This window comes from Lepus europaeus, chromosome X (assembly GCF_033115175.1).
Source record: "Lepus europaeus isolate LE1 chromosome X, mLepTim1.pri, whole genome shotgun sequence".
NCBI lineage: Eukaryota > Metazoa > Chordata > Mammalia > Lagomorpha > Leporidae > Lepus > Lepus europaeus.
Genome location: NC_084850.1, coordinates 51,398,194 through 51,406,298, shown reverse-complemented (window position 1 = coordinate 51,406,298; position 8,105 = coordinate 51,398,194).

The following is an 8,105-nucleotide window of genomic DNA, read 5'->3' as shown; positions in this document are numbered from 1 at the left end:
TCCCTGCTTGCATAGAGACTAGAGATCACCTCAGAGTGAGAGCTTAGGGTCTTCTCATGCTTTTGATGAGCAAGCATCTTGTTCTGGGTTTGTGCCTGACTTTGTTTATTTCTCATTTTACATGGCAGCTTGACTAAATCATTTCACTCCCAACCTTGCTGCTCTGTCTATTGTTTTCCTAGACTGTTCTCCCTTGCCCAGGTTGCTGTATCCAATATTTTCTCCTGTAAATTCTTGCAGTAAATTCATCCAAGGAGGTGTCACAGCCCAGCCCTGGGAATAGTCTGAGTCAGCAAAACAAATGTAAGCTCTTGCACTCATGTTTGACCAAGCCTGTAGTCATGCTATAACAAAAATCTGCATTTCTTCAAAAAAAGGTCTGTATCCTCACCAGCACTAGTAACCTACACCAACACTGTAAGCTACCATCTTTATGGCTTTCTCTAAATTCTACAATGATGGATGAGTAGGTAGGCAATTTTAAATGTCACAGCATTCATTTACCTCAGTGCCACAACTTCTTTCTTTGTTAAACTCTGTCCTGGTTATTGTAAGTTTGTAACTAGATTCTGTAGTTTTGAAAAAATGATCCTGACAGTTTTTGTCTGCTAATCTTGGAAAGAAAAGAGCCCTGGAATTCCCTCTTCCATTATTTGTGAGGATTTGATGTACAAAAATTATTTCTTATATGTACGTATGTAAGATCAAACTAGAAATATTTATACTGAAGTTATGATAGTCATTGATTTTAATACAGGAGAGAATTATAACTAGGGTGAAGTACAAAGTTATGTAAAATACATGATGCTAAGTTTTATCATTTTGAAATTTTACACAGTAAATATGCTTTATTACTCTACTTACTTTTCTGAAACTTCCAACTATTTCCTGCCTCTAAAACATACAAATCCATTAAATGAAATAAGCCAGAGACAGAAAGATAAAAACTGTATGTTTTCACTTATATATAGAATCTAAAACAATTGATTTCATAAAAGCAGAGAGTCAAGTGGTGGTTATCAGAGACTGAGTGGAGGAAAGAATGAGGAGACGTCAATCAAAGAGTATGAGGTTGCAGTCATACAGGAGGGACAAGTGATAAGTGTTTAACATGATGTCTATGTTAATTAGCTTGGTATAGTCATTCCACACTATATATCATAACACCACTGTGGACCTTATAGTTGTATATGATTATAATTTTTCAAAAATTGAATTTCATTAAAATTTAAGAATGAAAAACAATGCCACTAAATAATTAAAAATATATATTCAAGAGAATGAAAAAGAAGTCACAGACAGGGAGAAAATATTTTAGGAAGCTATATCTGATAAAGAATGATTTTACAAAATATAGAAGAATTCTTAAAACTCAAAAAAATAGCAACACAACCTGATTTAAATGGACAACAAATTTTTTTAAGATTATTTATTTATTTGACAGGCAAGTTACAGAAAGGCAGAGGCAGAGAGAGAGAGAGAGAGGTCTTCCACCCACTGGTTCACTCCCCGAATGGCATCAATGGCCAGAACTGGGCTGATCTGAAGCCAGGAGCCTGGAGCTTCTTCCGGGACTCCCATGTGGGTGCAGGGGCCCAAGGACTTGGGACATCTGCTGCTTTCCCAGGCCATAGCAGAGAGCTGGATCAGAAGCAGAGCAGCTGAGACTCAAACCAGTGCCCATATGGGATGCCAGCACTGCAGGCAGCGGTTTTACTCGCTACACCACAGTGCCAGCACCAGTGGGAAAAAATCTTAAAGAGACACTTGACCAAAGAAGATGAATGGATAGCATATAAGCATAGGAAAAGATTCTCAACATCAAATGTCATTAGGGAATTGCAAATTAAAACAACAATGAGATTCTACTACATACATAATAGAATGTTCAAAATCCAGAACACTAACTACAGCAAGTGCTAGCAAGGATAAAGTGTAACAGGAGCTATCATCCATTGTTGGTGGGAGTGCAAAATGATACGATCATTTTGCAAAACAATTTACCTATTTTTTTTACCAAGCTAAAATACTCTTATCACGCAATCCATCAATGGCTGTACTTGGTATTTATCCAAAGGAGTTGAAAACTTATGTCCACACCAAAACATGCACATGGATGTTTATCAAAGTTATCTTCATAATTTCCAAAACAATCTTTCTCTGTCACTCTGCCTTTCAAATACATAGCTAAATAAGTCCTAAAATATTATGATATACAAAATGAATATATTCAATTATTATTTGTCAATTAAAAATAAATGTATCAGGGCTGGCATTGTGGCATAGCAGGTAAAGCTGCTGCTTGTGATGCAGGCATCCCATATGGGTGCTGGTTAGATTCCAGGCTGCTACACTTCTGATCCAACCCCCTGTTAATGGCCTGGGGAAAAACAGTGAAACATGGCTCAAGTGCTTGTGCCCCTGCCACCCATGTGGGAGACCCAGAAGAAGCTCCTGCCTCCTGGCTTCAGCCTAGCTCAGACGCAGCCATTGCGGCCATCTGGGGAGTGAACTAGCAGATGGAAGGTCCCTTTCTCTCTCTCTCTCTCTAATTCTGACTTTCAGATACAATACATAAATCTTTTAAAAATGAAATAAAAGTATACAGTTAAAATTAAAAAGCTAAGGAGATTCTCAACATCAAATGTCATTAGGGAATTGCAAATTAAAATCAGCAGATGGAGGATCTCTCTCTCTCTCTCTCTCTCTCTCTCAGAGAGAGATGGAGAGAGAGAGAGAGAGAGAGAGAGAGAGAGAGAGAGAGATCCTCCATCTGCTGATTCAATCCCCCAAATGCCTTCACTAGCCAGGCTAAAGCTAGGAGCCCAAAATTGAATCTAAGCCTCCGATGTGAATGTCAGGAATCCAAGTACTTGGGCCATAATCTGCTGCCTCCAAAGCACATTAGCAGGGAGCTAGGTCAGGAGCAGTGGCAGGACTCAGACCCAGACACTCCAATATGGGATGCAGGCTTCCCAATCAGTGACTTAACACAAGGTGCAGCAAAATCTGCCCCTTCATGATGTTTTGATATATGCATATTTTGTGAAATGATTACATGGAACTAATTTATCCTTTACCTCACATACTCACAACTTTTTGTAACAAGAACAATTAAAATCTATTCTGTTAGTGATCGAGAAACATATTACACATTACTATTAGCTATAGCACCATGATGTGTAATATATCTTGAAAACGTCTTTCTCCTAATTGAAATTTTGTTCTGTTTGACCAACATTTCCCCACTTCTTATCCTGCCTTTAGCTTCTGGTAACTGTCATTTTACCCTCAACTTTTATAAGTTTGACTTTTTTAGATTCCAGTTATAAGTCAGATTATGTAGAATTTATCTTTCTGTGCTTGGCTTATTTTACTTAGCATAACAATCTTCAGCTCATCTATTAGTCACATGAATTTCTTTCCTTTTAATGGCTGAATAGTATTCAATATTATATATATGAAGGATCTTCAAAACATTCATGGAAAATGCCTATTATGAAAAATATGCATGGACTTCATTATTTGCACCAAAATAACTTAAATACAAATTACAAAATATTTGTAATTCTATTTTTCCATGGATTTTCATTTTATCTTTTAAAGATTTATTTATTTATTTGAAAGTCAGAGTTACACAGAGAGAGGGAGAGAGAGAGAGTCTTCCATCCACTGGTTCACTTGCCCGATGGCCACAGCAGCCAGGGCTGGATTGGGCTGAACCCAGGAGCCAGGAGCTTCTTCTGGGTCTCCCACATGGGTGCAGGAGCCCAAGCGTTTGGGCCATCTTCCACTGCTGTCCCAGGTGCATTAGCAGGGATTTGGATCAGAAGTGAAGCAATAATGATGTGTCGATGTAGGGCCATTGATTATAATAAATACATCGTTCTGCTTCAGGATGTTGACAATTAGTGGGCAAGGTTATGAAGAGACATGGGATATATGGGAAGTCTACCTTTTTTTTTTAAAAAAAAAAAGATTTATTTGTTTTTTTTTGAAAGTCAGAGTTACACAGAGAGAGGTCTTCCATCTGCTGGTTCACTTCCCAATTGGCTACAATGGCCGGAGCTGAGCCGATCCAAAGCCAGGAGCCAGGAGCTTCTTCCCAGTCTCCCACGTCGTTGCAGGGGCCCAAGGACTTGAGCCATCTTACACTGCTTTCCCAGGCTATAGCAGAGAGCTGGATCAGAAGAGGAGCAGCCTGGACTAGAACCAGCGCCCATATGGGATGCTGGTGGTTCAGGCCAGGGCGTTAACCCACTGTGCCACAGCGCCAGCCCCAGGGAAGTCTACTTTCCACTCAACTTTGCTTGATACTAAAACTGCTCTAAAAAATGAAGTTGATTTTATTTTTTAGCATAGCTTCCAATATCCAGCCTGTACTCAATTGTTCATATATCTTTGAATCAGGATAAAAATTTGTAACTGTAAAAACAAAAAATATAAAATATAGGCAAATGAACGATAAGCTTTGGCATCAGATAAGACTACAATCCTGGTTCTGTTGAATGCTAGCTGTGTCATCTTGAATAATTTGCTTAGCTTCTTTGTACCTCAGTTTTCTTCTTTTGTAAATGAATATACCTCATAGAGTTGCTGAAATGGCTTTCATACAGAAATCAAAAAACAATAAATGCTGGTGAAGATATGGGGGGAAAACTACCCTAATACACTATTGGTGGGAATGTAAACTTGTACAGCCACTGTGGAAGACAGTATGAAGATACCTCAGAAATCTGAATATAGACCTACCATATGACACAGCCATCCCACTCCTGGGAATTTATATAAACCAAAAGAAATCAGCATATTAAAGAGTGATCTCTACCCCCACGTTTATTGCAGCTCAATCCCAATAGGTAAGATAGGGAATCAACCCAGATGTCCATCAACTGAATACTGGATAAAGAAATCATGGTTTATGTACACTATGGACTACTACACAGCAGTAAAAAAATGAAATCCTGTAGTTTGCAACAAAATGGATACAACTGGAAACCATTACACTTACTGAAATAAGTCAGTCCCAAAAAGATAAATGCCATATGTTCTCCCTGATCTGTGATAACTAATAGAGTATCTAAAAGGTAATCTATAGAAGTGAAACTGACACTTTGAGATGTGATGATCTTAAATAGCCCATGTCTCAATTGTTGAAGAACAGTGGGTTTTTGTTCATACTATTTTAACGCTGTACTTACTGTAGGATTAATCTTATGAATATAAAGTTAACTGAAAATAGATCTTTGTAAAAAAATAAGAATGGGAATAGGAGGAGAAGGAGGAAGAATGATGGGAGTGCCAGTGGAAGGGAAGATGGGGTGAGAAGAATCACTATGTTCCTAAATTTGTATATATGAAATTCATGAAGTTTGTATACCTTAAATAAGAAGTTTCTAGATTTAAAAAAAAAGAGTAGGATAGTAGGTACACAATGTCTGGCACATAGGATAATAGTAGGCGTTGTTATTATCAGAGGCTCATTGAGCTGAATGAAACCTCAAATTATGCAGGAACCTAGTACTACAACTCTTTCCAGAAGCTCAATACAGTGCAGTTTTGCATCCTATTGAAAGATTTCTCTTTGTAGTAATTAAGCCTGTCTACTTTAGTTTGGATGATTATAGAACTGAGGCACATCTTTGTCATCCTCATATTAACACACACACCACCACCACCACCACCACCCCCCCACCAGGCCAGAAGTGTAAAAGCTGGATTCTGGTCACACTTCCACAACTACATAACTGGATGACGTTTAGCACTTTGTTGTTGCTGTTTTGCCTCCCAGGAGAGGATAATAATTCCTACTCTGCTCACCTTTCAAAATGGTTATGAGAACAGTATAAGGAAAGTGCCTAATTAGGGTTTAAAAGTTTAAAGGGTTATACAAAACTTACAAGTTTACTTATAAAAATGGGTTATCCCTTACCCTTCTCCATTTAAGCCTGAGTAGTTCCACACTTTCTATAACTTCTGGAAATGTAGAGATGAGTAGCATATTCACTCATTCATTCATTCATTCATTCAACAAGTTGGAACTGAGGGCTGGCTTTGTGTCAAGCACACTACTAGGTTTTGGGGAAACAACGATTAATAAACTCCCCACCAAGCAGAAACTGACAGTCTATCAAAGAAAAAAACATGAAAAGTAAATGTGTTATAATGTGATGAGTATTTTGAGACAACAAATGAATATTATATATATATATATGTCATCAAAGGCATTATACAGAGAATGGCTTTGAAGGTTGAGATAGAAAATGACCAGATGGAAAAGAGACCATTGTTGGCAGAAAAAATAACGTAAGTAAATTCATAGAGGCATTAAAAACACAGGACATTTATGGTGAGGATGATGTTTAGGCACGATGGGAGGTTAACTAGATGAAGTAGACTAGGAAAGTGGAAATGGTGAAGTATATTTGCGAAACATTGACTTAAAAATGCCTATGGAACATCTCTTTGGATGTCATAAACTTATGTAAGAAAGATATTGAAAAATTTGGGAGTTACTAATACTATCTATTAGCTAGATATGATGAGGGAGAGATAATTATCTTGAAAAATATTTGTATGTTCTTGTTTAGGCCATGGGTAGATTCACGGTTTCCTCACTGAGGTAAAGATATTTAGGAGGAGGAGCAATGAGTGGAAAAGGTCATATAGTCCTTTGGATATGTTGATTTTCAGATACCCATGGGGCATCTCTATGAAGATGTTTAGTAGACAATTGGATATGTAATATGGCATTGTAGAAGGAGATTTAGTGGGAGACACAGAGATACCACAGAGACAGTAGCTTAAGTAATTTGAGGAATAAAATTGTCCAAGGTTAGTGAAATAAGAATAAAAAAAAAATTGCTAGGACAGAGCATGGTGAACATCAACATTTAACAGCTAGGCGGGGAGGAGAATCCAGAAAGAGAGAGATGATAAGAACCAGTAGACAGGAACCCGCATTGTGGCATAGCAGGTAAAGCCACCGCCTGCAACACCAGCATCCCATATGGGTGCCAGTTAGTGTCCGGCTGCTCCACTTCTGATCCAGCTCCCTGTTGATGGCCTGGGAAAAGCAGTGGAAGATGGTCCAAGTGCTTGGGCCCCTGCCACCCATGTGGGAGATGTGGATGAAGCTCCTTGCTCCTGGCTTTAGCCTGGCCTAGTCCTGGCTGTTGTAGCCATTTGGGAAGTGAGTTAACCAACCAGTGGAAGGAAGATTCTCTCTCTCTCTCTCTCTCTCTCTCTCTCTCTCTCTCTCTCTTTCAAATAAATAAATAAATCTATCAATGTTATGTTTGAAAAAATTAGCCAGTGGGCCAGCATCATGATGTAGTGTGCAAAGCCTCGCCTTTGATGCCAGCATCCCATACGGGTGCCAGTTCGTGTCCCAGCTGCTCCACTTCTGATCCATCTCTCTGCTAATGCACTTGGGAAAGCAGTAGAAGATGCCCCATGTGCTTGGGACCCTACACCCACATGGGGGACCCAGAAGAAACTACTGCCTCCTTGCTTCAGCCTGGCCCAATCCTGGCTGTTGCTGCCATCTGGAGAGTGAACCAGTGGATAGAAAATCTCTCTCTCTCTCTCTCTCCCTCCCTCTCTCTCTCTCACTCTGATTTTCAAATAAATAAATAAATAAATAAATAAATGTTTTAAATAAAGCTACCAGTAGAGTGAGAGAGAAACCAAGGGAAAGGGATATTTCAAGGAAGGAGGAGTCAGTTGTGTGAATTGCAAAGTAAGGACTGACAAGGGTCTGGTGGATATTTATTGGATACATAGTTTTCACAGGCAATTTTCTGGACATAAAGGACTCTAAACATATCAAACCTGAAATCTCAACAAAGCACTAGCAGTCAGTGCCTTGCTTTCCATCCACCTGGTATGGCCTTTCCCATACAGGAGCTTTCCAAGGTCCTCAGTTATTGTTTGTGCTACAACAGTTTGGTTTCCCCCTTGCTGTTGAGTTACCCAGACAGGGAAATCACCTGGATACTTGTCGAAACACTTGTAATCAATTTTGGCAAAGCTAAATAAATAAATAACCTAAGTGGAACTGACCATACATGCCTCTCTAGGGTGAAAAGGTTTATGTGCTGTGC